A 13,976-nucleotide genomic window follows, 5' to 3' on the forward strand; every position below is an offset into this window, starting at 1 on the left:
GGAAACTGGGTTAAGAAGGGGTGCACCGTTCCTGGAGGTACTGCAATACCAGGTCAATGCGTGGAGTGGACAGAGCAAGCTCTTTTTCCATCTCCCTGTTCTAAAAATCCATTTAATATATGGTCCCCAGATAGGGGACGTATCAGATATTAAACTGATAAGAACAGATACTACACTTGATCTTAGCCAAAAGGCCGAGAAGCGATAACCAGAATTGGTTTGGGCCTCGAGTGGCACCCTGGCCTATGCCGGACACATCTTAGGGAGAGAGAGCGAGAGGGAGACAAACCCACGCCTACACAAGACATTTTGTCACCCAAGCCAACCCTTGAAAAGGCTGCTTTGCAGAGCAAAAACAAGAAGAATGGTGCGTTTTGCAGCCGCCGCCCACTGCAATGAATCTGAATAACTCCTCCTTTAGGGCGCAAGCAACTCCCCTCCCCCTTGCAGTCTTTCCAATTCACGATACAAAAAGACGGACAGGACAGGTTGCCTGACTTTCCGTCACTGCCACCCTTTGCCATCCTTACCCGTAGAAAGCCCTTTCATCATCCCCAAACCCTAATCTTTTCCCTTTCCTTCCCAGCCCCCAAACCCTGCCCTCTGTACCTTTCTCACCACCCGCTTCCCTTCTCCTGTCATCCCCCTACCACCCGGGAAAAAAAGAGATTGCCCCCTCCTTCCACTAGCCCACCCTCCCACCCAAAGAACAACTTCTTCTGCGCAGCTTGTTTTCTAGGCAGCAGCGCTATTGTGATGTCATCGGGGGGCATTGTGACAAGCCGCCAGTGTTCCGTCTCTTCATGTTGTGCACTGTTCAAACCGAAAATACATCAACAGGCAGGCTACAGAAAAGCTTACTAACAAAGGTTAGAGAGGGGCTTTCTCAGAGGGCTTTTTACAGTTTGTCTATTCCCAATTAGCCGGTTTAGTATACTTAATGAAAGTACTAATTCTTTCATAGGCCGCCCATTCTTAGTATTTGACGTTCAGGTAACAACAGGTAACTTTATTTGGAGTGGAAGCAGAGAGATAACACCAGATGCCAATTGTAGATCCTCTCACACCTGTGGTCACTGCAGCATCTGACTCCACTTTGTCCAAAAGGGATCTATTCCATTCAATTACACATGATCTAGATTAGACTGACAACAAGATACTGCACGGGACATAGCAGAGTTGGTGAAGTTGAGTGGTGATGAGTTTGCTATTTGGATGAATAAAGCAAGTAAAAAGTGTGTTAGATAAAAATTCATTTCAATTCGCTAATCGGGCTAATATGAATCAGGTGAATCGAGTTCTGCTTTTGGAAACTGGGTTAAGAAGGGGTGCACCGTTCCTGGAGGTACTGCAATACCAGGTCAATGCGTGGAGTGGACAGAGCAAGCTCTTTTTCCATCTCCCTGTTCTAAAAATCCATTTAATATATGGTCCCCAGATAGGGGACGTATCAGATATTAAACTGATAAGAACAGATACTACACTTGATCTTAGCCAAAAGGCCGAGAAGCGATAACCAGAATTGGTTTGGGCCTCGAGTGGCACCCTGGCCTATGCCGGACACATCTTAGGGAGAGAGAGCGAGAGGGAGACAAACCCACGCCTACACAAGACATTTTGTCACCCAAGCCAACCCTTGAAAAGGCTGCTTTGCAGAGCAAAAACAAGAAGAATGGTGCGTTTTGCAGCCGCCGCCCACTGCAATGAATCTGAATAACTCCTCCTTTAGGGCGCAAGCAACTCCTCTCCCCCTTGCAGTCTTTCCAATTCACGATACAAAAAGACGGACAGGACAGGTTGCCTGACTTTCCGTCACTGCCACCCTTTGCCATCCTTACCCGTAGAAAGCCCTTTCATCATCCCCAAACCCTAATCTTTTCCCTTTCCTTCCCAGCCCCCAAACCCTGCCCTCTGTACCTTTCTCACCACCCGCTTCCCTTCTCCTGTCATCCCCCTACCACCCGGGAAAAAAAGAGATTGCCCCCTCCTTCCACTAGCCCACCCTCCCACCCAAAGAACAACTTCTTCTGCGCAGCTTGTTTTCTAGGCAGCAGCGCTATTGTGATGTCATCGGGGGGCATTGTGACAAGCCGCCAGTGTTCCGTCTCTTCATGTTGTGCACTGTTCAAACCGAAAATACATCAACAGGCAGGCTACAGAAAAGCTTACTAACAAAGGTTAGAGAGGGGCTTTCTCAGAGGGCTTTTTACAGTTTGTCTATTCCCAATTAGCCGGTTTAGTATACTTAATGAAAGTACTAATTCTTTCATAGGCCGCCCATTCTTAGTATTTGACGTTCAGGTAACAACAGGTAACTTTATTTGGAGTGGAAGCAGAGAGATAACACCAGATGCCAATTGTAGATCCTCTCACACCTGTGGTCACTGCAGCATCTGACTCCACTTTGTCCAAAAGGGATCTATTCCATTCAATTACACATGATCTAGATTAGACTGACAACAAGATACTGCACGGGACATAGCAGAGTTGGTGAAGTTGAGTGGTGATGAGTTTGCTATTTGGATGAATAAAGCAAGTAAAAAGTGTGTTAGATAAAAATTCATTTCAATTCGCTAATCGGGCTAATATGAATCAGGTGAATCGAGTTCTGCTTTTGGAAACTGGGTTAAGAAGGGGTGCACCGTTCCTGGAGGTACTGCAATACCAGGTCAATGCGTGGAGTGGACAGAGCAAGCTCTTTTTCCATCTCCCTGTTCTAAAAATCCATTTAATATATGGTCCCCAGATAGGGGACGTATCAGATATTAAACTGATAAGAACAGATACTACACTTGATCTTAGCCAAAAGGCCGAGAAGCGATAACCAGAATTGGTTTGGGCCTCGAGTGGCACCCTGGCCTATGCCGGACACATCTTAGGGAGAGAGAGCGAGAGGGAGACAAACCCACGCCTACACAAGACATTTTGTCACCCAAGCCAACCCTTGAAAAGGCTGCTTTGCAGAGCAAAAACAAGAAGAATGGTGCGTTTTGCAGCCGCCGCCCACTGCAATGAATCTGAATAACTCCTCCTTTAGGGCGCAAGCAACTCCCCTCCCCCTTGCAGTCTTTCCAATTCACGATACAAAAAGACGGACAGGACAGGTTGCCTGACTTTCCGTCACTGCCACCCTTTGCCATCCTTACCCGTAGAAAGCCCTTTCATCATCCCCAAACCCTAATCTTTTCCCTTTCCTTCCCAGCCCCCAAACCCTGCCCTCTGTACCTTTCTCACCACCCGCTTCCCTTCTCCTGTCATCCCCCTACCACCCGGGAAAAAAAGAGATTGCCCCCTCCTTCCACTAGCCCACCCTCCCACCCAAAGAACAACTTCTTCTGCGCAGCTTGTTTTCTAGGCAGCAGCGCTATTGTGATGTCATCGGGGGGCATTGTGACAAGCCGCCAGTGTTCCGTCTCTTCATGTTGTGCACTGTTCAAACCGAAAATACATCAACAGGCAGGCTACAGAAAAGCTTACTAACAAAGGTTAGAGAGGGGCTTTCTCAGAGGGCTTTTTACAGTTTGTCTATTCCCAATTAGCCGGTTTAGTATACTTAATGAAAGTACTAATTCTTTCATAGGCCGCCCATTCTTAGTATTTGACGTTCAGGTAACAACAGGTAACTTTATTTGGAGTGGAAGCAGAGAGATAACACCAGATGCCAATTGTAGATCCTCTCACACCTGTGGTCACTGCAGCATCTGACTCCACTTTGTCCAAAAGGGATCTATTCCATTCAATTACACATGATCTAGATTAGACTGACAACAAGATACTGCACGGGACATAGCAGAGTTGGTGAAGTTGAGTGGTGATGAGTTTGCTATTTGGATGAATAAAGCAAGTAAAAAGTGTGTTAGATAAAAATTCATTTCAATTCGCTAATCGGGCTAATATGAATCAGGTGAATCGAGTTCTGCTTTTGGAAACTGGGTTAAGAAGGGGTGCACCGTTCCTGGAGGTACTGCAATACCAGGTCAATGCGTGGAGTGGACAGAGCAAGCTCTTTTTCCATCTCCCTGTTCTAAAAATCCATTTAATATATGGTCCCCAGATAGGGGACGTATCAGATATTAAACTGATAAGAACAGATACTACACTTGATCTTAGCCAAAAGGCCGAGAAGCGATAACCAGAATTGGTTTGGGCCTCGAGTGGCACCCTGGCCTATGCCGGACACATCTTAGGGAGAGAGAGCGAGAGGGAGACAAACCCACGCCTACACAAGACATTTTGTCACCCAAGCCAACCCTTGAAAAGGCTGCTTTGCAGAGCAAAAACAAGAATGGTGCGTTTTGCAGCCGCCGCCCACTGCAATGAATCTGAATAACTCCTCCTTTAGGGCGCAAGCAACTCCCCTCCCCCTTGCAGTCTTTCCAATTCACGATACAAAAAGACGGACAGGACAGGTTGCCTGACTTTCCGTCACTGCCACCCTTTGCCATCCTTACCCGTAGAAAGCCCTTTCATCATCCCCAAACCCTAATCTTTTCCCTTTCCTTCCCAGCCCCCAAACCCTGCCCTCTGTACCTTTCTCACCACCCGCTTCCCTTCTCCTGTCATCCCCCTACCAGCCGGGAAAAAAAGAGATTGCCCCCTCCTTCCACTAGCCCACCCTCCCACCCAAAGAACAACTTCTTCTGCGCAGCTTGTTTTCTAGGCAGCAGCGCTATTGTGATGTCATCGGGGGGCATTGTGACAAGCCGCCAGTGTTCCGTCTCTTCATGTTGTGCACTGTTCAAACCGAAAATACATCAACAGGCAGGCTACAGAAAAGCTTACTAACAAAGGTTAGAGAGGGGCTTTCTCAGAGGGCTTTTTACAGTTTGTCTATTCCCAATTAGCCGGTTTAGTATACTTAATGAAAGTACTAATTCTTTCATAGGCCGCCCATTCTTAGTATTTGACGTTCAGGTAACAACAGGTAACTTTATTTGGAGTGGAAGCAGAGAGATAACACCAGATGCCAATTGTAGATCCTCTCACACCTGTGGTCACTGCAGCATCTGACTCCACTTTGTCCAAAAGGGATCTATTCCATTCAATTACACATGATCTAGATTAGACTGACAACAAGATACTGCACGGGACATAGCAGAGTTGGTGAAGTTGAGTGGTGATGAGTTTGCTATTTGGATGAATAAAGCAAGTAAAAAGTGTGTTAGATAAAAATTCATTTCAATTCGCTAATCGGGCTAATATGAATCAGGTGAATCGAGTTCTGCTTTTGGAAACTGGGTTAAGAAGGGGTGCACCGTTCCTGGAGGTACTGCAATACCAGGTCAATGCGTGGAGTGGACAGAGCAAGCTCTTTTTCCATCTCCCTGTTCTAAAAATCCATTTAATATATGGTCCCCAGATAGGGGACGTATCAGATATTAAACTGATAAGAACAGATACTACACTTGATCTTAGCCAAAAGGCCGAGAAGCGATAACCAGAATTGGTTTGGGCCTCGAGTGGCACCCTGGCCTATGCCGGACACATCTTAGGGAGAGAGAGCGAGAGGGAGACAAACCCACGCCTACACAAGACATTTTGTCACCCAAGCCAACCCTTGAAAAGGCTGCTTTGCAGAGCAAAAACAAGAGGAATGGTGCGTTTTGCAGCCGCCGCCCACTGCAATGAATCTGAATAACTCCTCCTTTAGGGCGCAAGCAACTCCCCTCCCCCTTGCAGTCTTTCCAATTCACGATACAAAAAGACGGACAGGACAGGTTGCCTGACTTTCCGTCACTGCCACCCTTTGCCATCCTTACCCGTAGAAAGCCCTTTCATCATCCCCAAACCCTAATCTTTTCCCTTTCCTTCCCAGCCCCCAAACCCTGCCCTCTGTACCTTTCTCACCACCCGCTTCCCTTCTCCTGTCATCCCCCTACCACCCGGGAAAAAAAGAGATTGCCCCCTCCTTCCACTAGCCCACCCTCCCACCCAAAGAACAACTTCTTCTGCGCAGCTTGTTTTCTAGGCAGCAGCGCTATTGTGATGTCATCGGGGGGCATTGTGACAAGCCGCCAGTGTTCCGTCTCTTCATGTTGTGCACTGTTCAAACCGAAAATACATCAACAGGCAGGCTACAGAAAAGCTTACTAACAAAGGTTAGAGAGGGGCTTTCTCAGAGGGCTTTTTACAGTTTGTCTATTCCCAATTAGCCGGTTTAGTATACTTAATGAAAGTACTAATTCTTTCATAGGCCGCCCATTCTTAGTATTTGACGTTCAGGTAACAACAGGTAACTTTATTTGGAGTGGAAGCAGAGAGATAACACCAGATGCCAATTGTAGATCCTCTCACACCTGTGGTCACTGCAGCATCTGACTCCACTTTGTCCAAAAGGGATCTATTCCATTCAATTACACATGATCTAGATTAGACTGACAACAAGATACTGCACGGGACATAGCAGAGTTGGTGAAGTTGAGTGGTGATGAGTTTGCTATTTGGATGAATAAAGCAAGTAAAAAGTGTGTTAGATAAAAATTCATTTCAATTCGCTAATCGGGCTAATATGAATCAGGTGAATCGAGTTCTGCTTTTGGAAACTGGGTTAAGAAGGGGTGCACCGTTCCTGGAGGTACTGCAATACCAGGTCAATGCGTGGAGTGGACAGAGCAAGCTCTTTTTCCATCTCCCTGTTCTAAAAATCCATTTAATATATGGTCCCCAGATAGGGGACGTATCAGATATTAAACTGATAAGAACAGATACTACACTTGATCTTAGCCAAAAGGCCGAGAAGCGATAACCAGAATTGGTTTGGGCCTCGAGTGGCACCCTGGCCTATGCCGGACACATCTTAGGGAGAGAGAGCGAGAGGGAGACAAACCCACGCCTACACAAGACATTTTGTCACCCAAGCCAACCCTTGAAAAGGCTGCTTTGCAGAGCAAAAACAAGAAGAATGGTGCGTTTTGCAGCCGCCGCCCACTGCAATGAATCTGAATAACTCCTCCTTTAGGGCGCAAGCAACTCCCCTCCCCCTTGCAGTCTTTCCAATTCACGATACAAAAAGACGGACAGGACAGGTTGCCTGACTTTCCGTCACTGCCACCCTTTGCCATCCTTACCCGTAGAAAGCCCTTTCATCATCCCCAAACCCTAATCTTTTCCCTTTCCTTCCCAGCCCCCAAACCCTGCCCTCTGTACCTTTCTCACCACCCGCTTCCCTTCTCCTGTCATCCCCCTACCACCCGGGAAAAAAAGAGATTGCCCCCTCCTTCCACTAGCCCACCCTCCCACCCAAAGAACAACTTCTTCTGCGCAGCTTGTTTTCTAGGCAGCAGCGCTATTGTGATGTCATCGGGGGGCATTGTGACAAGCCGCCAGTGTTCCGTCTCTTCATGTTGTGCACTGTTCAAACCGAAAATACATCAACAGGCAGGCTACAGAAAAGCTTACTAACAAAGGTTAGAGAGGGGCTTTCTCAGAGGGCTTTTTACAGTTTGTCTATTCCCAATTAGCCGGTTTAGTATACTTAATGAAAGTACTAATTCTTTCATAGGCCGCCCATTCTTAGTATTTGACGTTCAGGTAACAACAGGTAACTTTATTTGGAGTGGAAGCAGAGAGATAACACCAGATGCCAATTGTAGATCCTCTCACACCTGTGGTCACTGCAGCATCTGACTCCACTTTGTCCAAAAGGGATCTATTCCATTCAATTACACATGATCTAGATTAGACTGACAACAAGATACTGCACGGGACATAGCAGAGTTGGTGAAGTTGAGTGGTGATGAGTTTGCTATTTGGATGAATAAAGCAAGTAAAAAGTGTGTTAGATAAAAATTCATTTCAATTCGCTAATCGGGCTAATATGAATCAGGTGAATCGAGTTCTGCTTTTGGAAACTGGGTTAAGAAGGGGTGCACCGTTCCTGGAGGTACTGCAATACCAGGTCAATGCGTGGAGTGGACAGAGCAAGCTCTTTTTCCATCTCCCTGTTCTAAAAATCCATTTAATATATGGTCCCCAGATAGGGGACGTATCAGATATTAAACTGATAAGAACAGATACTACACTTGATCTTAGCCAAAAGGCCGAGAAGCGATAACCAGAATTGGTTTGGGCCTCGAGTGGCACCCTGGCCTATGCCGGACACATCTTAGGGAGAGAGAGCGAGAGGGAGACAAACCCACGCCTACACAAGACATTTTGTCACCCAAGCCAACCCTTGAAAAGGCTGCTTTGCAGAGCAAAAACAAGAAGAATGGTGCGTTTTGCAGCCGCCGCCCACTGCAATGAATCTGAATAACTCCTCCTTTAGAGCGCAAGCAACTCCCCTCCCCCTTGCAGTCTTTCCAATTCACGATACAAAAAGACGGACAGGACAGGTTGCCTGACTTTCCGTCACTGCCACCCTTTGCCATCCTTACCCGTAGAAAGCCCTTTCATCATCCCCAAACCCTAATCTTTTCCCTTTCCTTCCCAGCCCCCAAACCCTGCCCTCTGTACCTTTCTCACCACCCGCTTCCCTTCTCCTGTCATCCCCCTACCACCCGGGAAAAAAAGAGATTGCCCCCTCCTTCCACTAGCCCACCCTCCCACCCAAAGAACAACTTCTTCTGCGCAGCTTGTTTTCTAGGCAGCAGCGCTATTGTGATGTCATCGGGGGGCATTGTGACAAGCCGCCAGTGTTCCGTCTCTTCATGTTGTGCACTGTTCAAACCGAAAATACATCAACAGGCAGGCTACAGAAAAGCTTACTAACAAAGGTTAGAGAGGGGCTTTCTCAGAGGGCTTTTTACAGTTTGTCTATTCCCAATTAGCCGGTTTAGTATACTTAATGAAAGTACTAATTCTTTCATAGGCCGCCCATTCTTAGTATTTGACGTTCAGGTAACAACAGGTAACTTTATTTGGAGTGGAAGCAGAGAGATAACACCAGATGCCAATTGTAGATCCTCTCACACCTGTGGTCACTGCAGCATCTGACTCCACTTTGTCCAAAAGGGATCTATTCCATTCAATTACACATGATCTAGATTAGACTGACAACAAGATACTGCACGGGACATAGCAGAGTTGGTGAAGTTGAGTGGTGATGAGTTTGCTATTTGGATGAATAAAGCAAGTAAAAAGTGTGTTAGATAAAAATTCATTTCAATTCGCTAATCGGGCTAATATGAATCAGGTGAATCGAGTTCTGCTTTTGGAAACTGGGTTAAGAAGGGGTGCACCGTTCCTGGAGGTACTGCAATACCAGGTCAATGCGTGGAGTGGACAGAGCAAGCTCTTTTTCCATCTCCCTGTTCTAAAAATCCATTTAATATATGGTCCCCAGATAGGGCACGTATCAGATATTAAACTGATAAGAACAGATACTACACTTGATCTTAGCCAAAAGGCCGAGAAGCGATAACCAGAATTGGTTTGGGCCTCGAGTGGCACCCTGGCCTATGCCGGACACATCTTAGGGAGAGAGAGCGAGAGGGAGACAAACCCACGCCTACACAAGACATTTTGTCACCCAAGCCAACCCTTGAAAAGGCTGCTTTGCAGAGCAAAAACAAGAAGAATGGTGCGTTTTGCAGCCGCCGCCCACTGCAATGAATCTGAATAACTCCTCCTTTAGGGCGCAAGCAACTCCCCTCCCCCTTGCAGTCTTTCCAATTCACGATACAAAAAGACGGACAGGACAGGTTGCCTGACTTTCCGTCACTGCCACCCTTTGCCATCCTTACCCGTAGAAAGCCCTTTCATCATCCCCAAACCCTAATCTTTTCCCTTTCCTTCCCAGCCCCCAAACCCTGCCCTCTGTACCTTTCTCACCACCCGCTTCCCTTCTCCTGTCATCCCCCTACCACCCGGGAAAAAAAGAGATTGCCCCCTCCTTCCACTAGCCCACCCTCCCACCCAAAGAACAACTTCTTCTGCGCAGCTTGTTTTCTAGGCAGCAGCGCTATTGTGATGTCATCGGGGGGCATTTTGACAAGCCGCCAGTGTTCCGTCTCTTCATGTTGTGCACTGTTCAAACCGAAAATACATCAACAGGCAGGCTACAGAAAAGCTTACTAACAAAGGTTAGAGAGGGGCTTTCTCAGAGGGCTTTTTACAGTTTGTCTATTCCCAATTAGCCGGTTTAGTATACTTAATGAAAGTACTAATTCTTTCATAGGCCACCCATTCTTAGTATTTGACGTTCAGGTAACAACAGGTAACTTTATTTGGAGTGGAAGCAGAGAGATAACACCAGATGCCAATTGTAGATCCTCTCACACCTGTGGTCACTGCAGCATCTGACTCCACTTTGTCCAAAAGGGATCTATTCCATTCAATTACACATGATCTAGATTAGACTGACAACAAGATACTGCACGGGACATAGCAGAGTTGGTGAAGTTGAGTGGTGATGAGTTTGCTATTTGGATGAATAAAGCAAGTAAAAAGTGTGTTAGATAAAAATTCATTTCAATTCGCTAATCGGGCTAATATGAATCAGGTGAATCGAGTTCTGCTTTTGGAAACTGGGTTAAGAAGGGGTGCACCGTTCCTGGAGGTACTGCAATACCAGGTCAATGCGTGGAGTGGACAGAGCAAGCTCTTTTTCCATCTCCCTGTTCTAAAAATCCATTTAATATATGGTCCCCAGATAGGGGACGTATCAGATATTAAACTGATAAGAACAGATACTACACTTGATCTTAGCCAAAAGGCCGAGAAGCGATAACCAGAATTGGTTTGGGCCTCGAGTGGCACCCTGGCCTATGCCGGACACATCTTAGGGAGAGAGAGCGAGAGGGAGACAAACCCACGCCTACACAAGACATTTTGTCACCCAAGCCAACCCTTGAAAAGGCTGCTTTGCAGAGCAAAAACAAGAAGAATGGTGCGTTTTGCAGCCGCCGCCCACTGCAATGAATCTGAATAACTCCTCCTTTAGGGCGCAAGCAACTCCCCTCCCCCTTGCAGTCTTTCCAATTCACGATACAAAAAGACGGACAGGACAGGTTGCCTGACTTTCCGTCACTGCCACCCTTTGCCATCCTTACCCGTAGAAAGCCCTTTCATCATCCCCAAACCCTAATCTTTTCCCTTTCCTTCCCAGCCCCCAAACCCTGCCCTCTGTACCTTTCTCACCACCCGCTTCCCTTCTCCTGTCATCCCCCTACCACCCGGGAAAAAAAGAGATTGCCCCCTCCTTCCACTAGCCCACCCTCCCACCCAAAGAACAACTTCTTCTGCGCAGCTTGTTTTCTAGGCAGCAGCGCTATTGTGATGTCATCGGGGGGCATTGTGACAAGCCGCCAGTGTTCCGTCTCTTCATGTTGTGCACTGTTCAAACCGAAAATACATCAACAGGCAGGCTACAGAAAAGCTTACTAACAAAGGTTAGAGAGGGGCTTTCTCAGAGGGCTTTTTACAGTTTGTCTATTCCCAATTAGCCGGTTTAGTATACTTAATGAAAGTACTAATTCTTTCATAGGCCGCCCATTCTTAGTATTTGACGTTCAGGTAACAACAGGTAACTTTATTTGGAGTGGAAGCAGAGAGATAACACCAGATGCCAATTGTAGATCCTCTCACACCTGTGGTCACTGCAGCATCTGACTCCACTTTGTCCAAAAGGGATCTATTCCATTCAATTACACATGATCTAGATTAGACTGACAACAAGATACTGCACGGGACATAGCAGAGTTGGTGAAGTTGAGTGGTGATGAGTTTGCTATTTGGATGAATAAAGCAAGTAAAAAGTGTGTTAGATAAAAATTCATTTAAATTCGCTAATCGGGCTAATATGAATCAGGTGAATCGAGTTCTGCTTTTGGAAACTGGGTTAAGAAGGGGTGCACCGTTCCTGGAGGTACTGCAATACCAGGTCAATGCGTGGAGTGGACAGAGCAAGCTCTTTTTCCATCTCCCTGTTCTAAAAATCCATTTAATATATGGTCCCCAGATAGGGGACGTATCAGATATTAAACTGATAAGAACAGATACTACACTTGATCTTAGCCAAAAGGCCGAGAAGCGATAACCAGAATTGGTTTGGGCCTCGAGTGGCACCCTGGCCTATGCCGGACACATCTTAGGGAGAGAGAGCGAGAGGGAGACAAACCCACGCCTACACAAGACATTTTGTCACCCAAGCCAACCCTTGAAAAGGCTGCTTTGCAGAGCAAAAACAAGAAGAATGGTGCGTTTTGCAGCCGCCGCCCACTGCAATGAATCTGAATAACTCCTCCTTTAGGGCGCAAGCAACTCCCCTCCCCCTTGCAGTCTTTCCAATTCACGATACAAAAAGACGGACAGGACAGGTTGCCTGACTTTCCGTCACTGCCACCCTTTGCCATCCTTACCCGTAGAAAGCCCTTTCATCATCCCCAAACCCTAATCTTTTCCCTTTCCTTCCCAGCCCCCAAACCCTGCCCTCTGTACCTTTCTCACCACCCGCTTCCCTTCTCCTGTCATCCCCCTACCACCCGGGAAAAAAAAGAGATTGCCCCCTCCTTCCACTAGCCCACCCTCCCACCCAAAGAACAACTTCTTCTGCGCAGCTTGTTTTCTAGGCAGCAGCGCTATTGTGATGTCATCGGGGGGCATTGTGACAAGCCGCCAGTGTTCCGTCTCTTCATGTTGTGCACTGTTCAAACCGAAAATACATCAACAGGCAGGCTACAGAAAAGCTTACTAACAAAGGTTAGAGAGGGGCTTTCTCAGAGGGCTTTTTACAGTTTGTCTATTCCCAATTAGCCGGTTTAGTATACTTAATGAAAGTACTAATTCTTTCATAGGCCGCCCATTCTTAGTATTTGACGTTCAGGTAACAACAGGTAACTTTATTTGGAGTGGAAGCAGAGAGATAACACCAGATGCCAATTGTAGATCCTCTCACACCTGTGGTCACTGCAGCATCTGACTCCACTTTGTCCAAAAGGGATCTATTCCATTCAATTACACATGATCTAGATTAGACTGACAACAAGATACTGCACGGGACATAGCAGAGTTGGTGAAGTTGAGTGGTGATGAGTTTGCTATTTGGATGAATAAAGCAAGTAAAAAGTGTGTTAGATAAAAATTCATTTCAATTCGCTAATCGGGCTAATATGAATCAGGTGAATCGAGTTCTGCTTTTGGAAACTGGGTTAAGAAGGGGTGCACCGTTCCTGGAGGTACTGCAATACCAGGTCAATGCGTGGAGTGGACAGAGCAAGCTCTTTTTCCATCTCCCTGTTCTAAAAATCCATTTAATATATGGTCCCCAGATAGGGGACGTATCAGATATTAAACTGATAAGAACAGATACTACACTTGATCTTAGCCAAAAGGCCGAGAAGCGATAACCAGAATTGGTTTGGGCCTCGAGTGGCACCCTGGCCTATGCCGGACACATCTTAGGGAGAGAGAGAGAGAGGGAGACAAACCCACGCCTACACAAGACATTTTGTCACCCAAGCCAACCCTTGAAAAGGCTGCTTTGCAGAGCAAAAACAAGAAGAATGGTGCGTTTTGCAGCCGCCGCCCACTGCAATGAATCTGAATAACTCCTCCTTTAGGGCGCAAGCAACTCCCCTCCCCCTTGCAGTCTTTCCAATTCACGATACAAAAAGACGGACAGGACAGGTTGCCTGACTTTCCGTCACTGCCACCCTTTGCCATCCTTACCCGTAGAAAGCCCTTTCATCATCCCCAAACCCTAATCTTTTCCCTTTCCTTCCCAGCCCCCAAACCCTGCCCTCTGTACCTTTCTCACCACCCGCTTCCCTTCTCCTGTCATCCCCCTACCACCCGGGAAAAAAAGAGATTGCCCCCTCCTTCCACTAGCCCACCCTCCCACCCAAAGAACAACTTCTTCTGCGCAGCTTGTTTTCTAGGCAGCAGCGCTATTGTGATGTCATCGGGGGGCATTGTGACAAGCCGCCAGTGTTCCGTCTCTTCATGTTGTGCACTGTTCAAACCGAAAATACATCAACAGGCAGGCTACAGAAAAGCTTACTAACAAAGGTTAGAGAGGGGCTTTCTCAGAGGGCTTT

General features: G+C 46.9%; 11 non-coding genes across 11 annotated transcripts; all 11 read right to left on the reverse strand.

Annotated features, from left to right (window-relative positions):
* Positions 1-15: 15 nt before the first annotated feature.
* Positions 16-206, reverse strand: LOC142253892 (U2 spliceosomal RNA). Its single transcript, XR_012726922.1, has one exon. It is a non-coding gene; the product is annotated as a U2 spliceosomal RNA (small nuclear RNA).
* Positions 207-1,323: 1,117 nt separating this feature from the next.
* LOC142253893 (U2 spliceosomal RNA) lies at positions 1,324-1,514 on the reverse strand. Its single transcript, XR_012726923.1, has one exon. It is a non-coding gene; the product is annotated as a U2 spliceosomal RNA (small nuclear RNA).
* Positions 1,515-2,631: 1,117 nt separating this feature from the next.
* Positions 2,632-2,822, reverse strand: LOC142253894 (U2 spliceosomal RNA). Its single transcript, XR_012726924.1, has one exon. It is a non-coding gene; the product is annotated as a U2 spliceosomal RNA (small nuclear RNA).
* Positions 2,823-3,939: 1,117 nt separating this feature from the next.
* Positions 3,940-4,130, reverse strand: LOC142253895 (U2 spliceosomal RNA). The gene has a single exon (XR_012726925.1). It is a non-coding gene; the product is annotated as a U2 spliceosomal RNA (small nuclear RNA).
* A 1,114-nt stretch (positions 4,131-5,244) lies between these two features.
* LOC142253896 (U2 spliceosomal RNA) lies at positions 5,245-5,435 on the reverse strand. The gene has a single exon (XR_012726926.1). It is a non-coding gene; the product is annotated as a U2 spliceosomal RNA (small nuclear RNA).
* A 1,117-nt stretch (positions 5,436-6,552) lies between these two features.
* LOC142253897 (U2 spliceosomal RNA) lies at positions 6,553-6,743 on the reverse strand. The gene has a single exon (XR_012726927.1). It is a non-coding gene; the product is annotated as a U2 spliceosomal RNA (small nuclear RNA).
* Positions 6,744-7,860: 1,117 nt separating this feature from the next.
* On the reverse strand, positions 7,861-8,051 carry LOC142253898 (U2 spliceosomal RNA). Its single transcript, XR_012726928.1, has one exon. It is a non-coding gene; the product is annotated as a U2 spliceosomal RNA (small nuclear RNA).
* A 1,117-nt stretch (positions 8,052-9,168) lies between these two features.
* On the reverse strand, positions 9,169-9,359 carry LOC142252918 (U2 spliceosomal RNA). The gene has a single exon (XR_012726279.1). It is a non-coding gene; the product is annotated as a U2 spliceosomal RNA (small nuclear RNA).
* Positions 9,360-10,476: 1,117 nt separating this feature from the next.
* Positions 10,477-10,667, reverse strand: LOC142253899 (U2 spliceosomal RNA). Its single transcript, XR_012726929.1, has one exon. It is a non-coding gene; the product is annotated as a U2 spliceosomal RNA (small nuclear RNA).
* A 1,117-nt stretch (positions 10,668-11,784) lies between these two features.
* Positions 11,785-11,975, reverse strand: LOC142253900 (U2 spliceosomal RNA). Its single transcript, XR_012726930.1, has one exon. It is a non-coding gene; the product is annotated as a U2 spliceosomal RNA (small nuclear RNA).
* A 1,118-nt stretch (positions 11,976-13,093) lies between these two features.
* On the reverse strand, positions 13,094-13,284 carry LOC142253901 (U2 spliceosomal RNA). Its single transcript, XR_012726931.1, has one exon. It is a non-coding gene; the product is annotated as a U2 spliceosomal RNA (small nuclear RNA).
* Between the last annotated feature and the right edge of the window lie 692 nt (positions 13,285-13,976).

Source organism: Anomaloglossus baeobatrachus, chromosome 9 (genome assembly GCF_048569485.1).
Source record: "Anomaloglossus baeobatrachus isolate aAnoBae1 chromosome 9, aAnoBae1.hap1, whole genome shotgun sequence".
NCBI lineage: Eukaryota > Metazoa > Chordata > Amphibia > Anura > Aromobatidae > Anomaloglossus > Anomaloglossus baeobatrachus.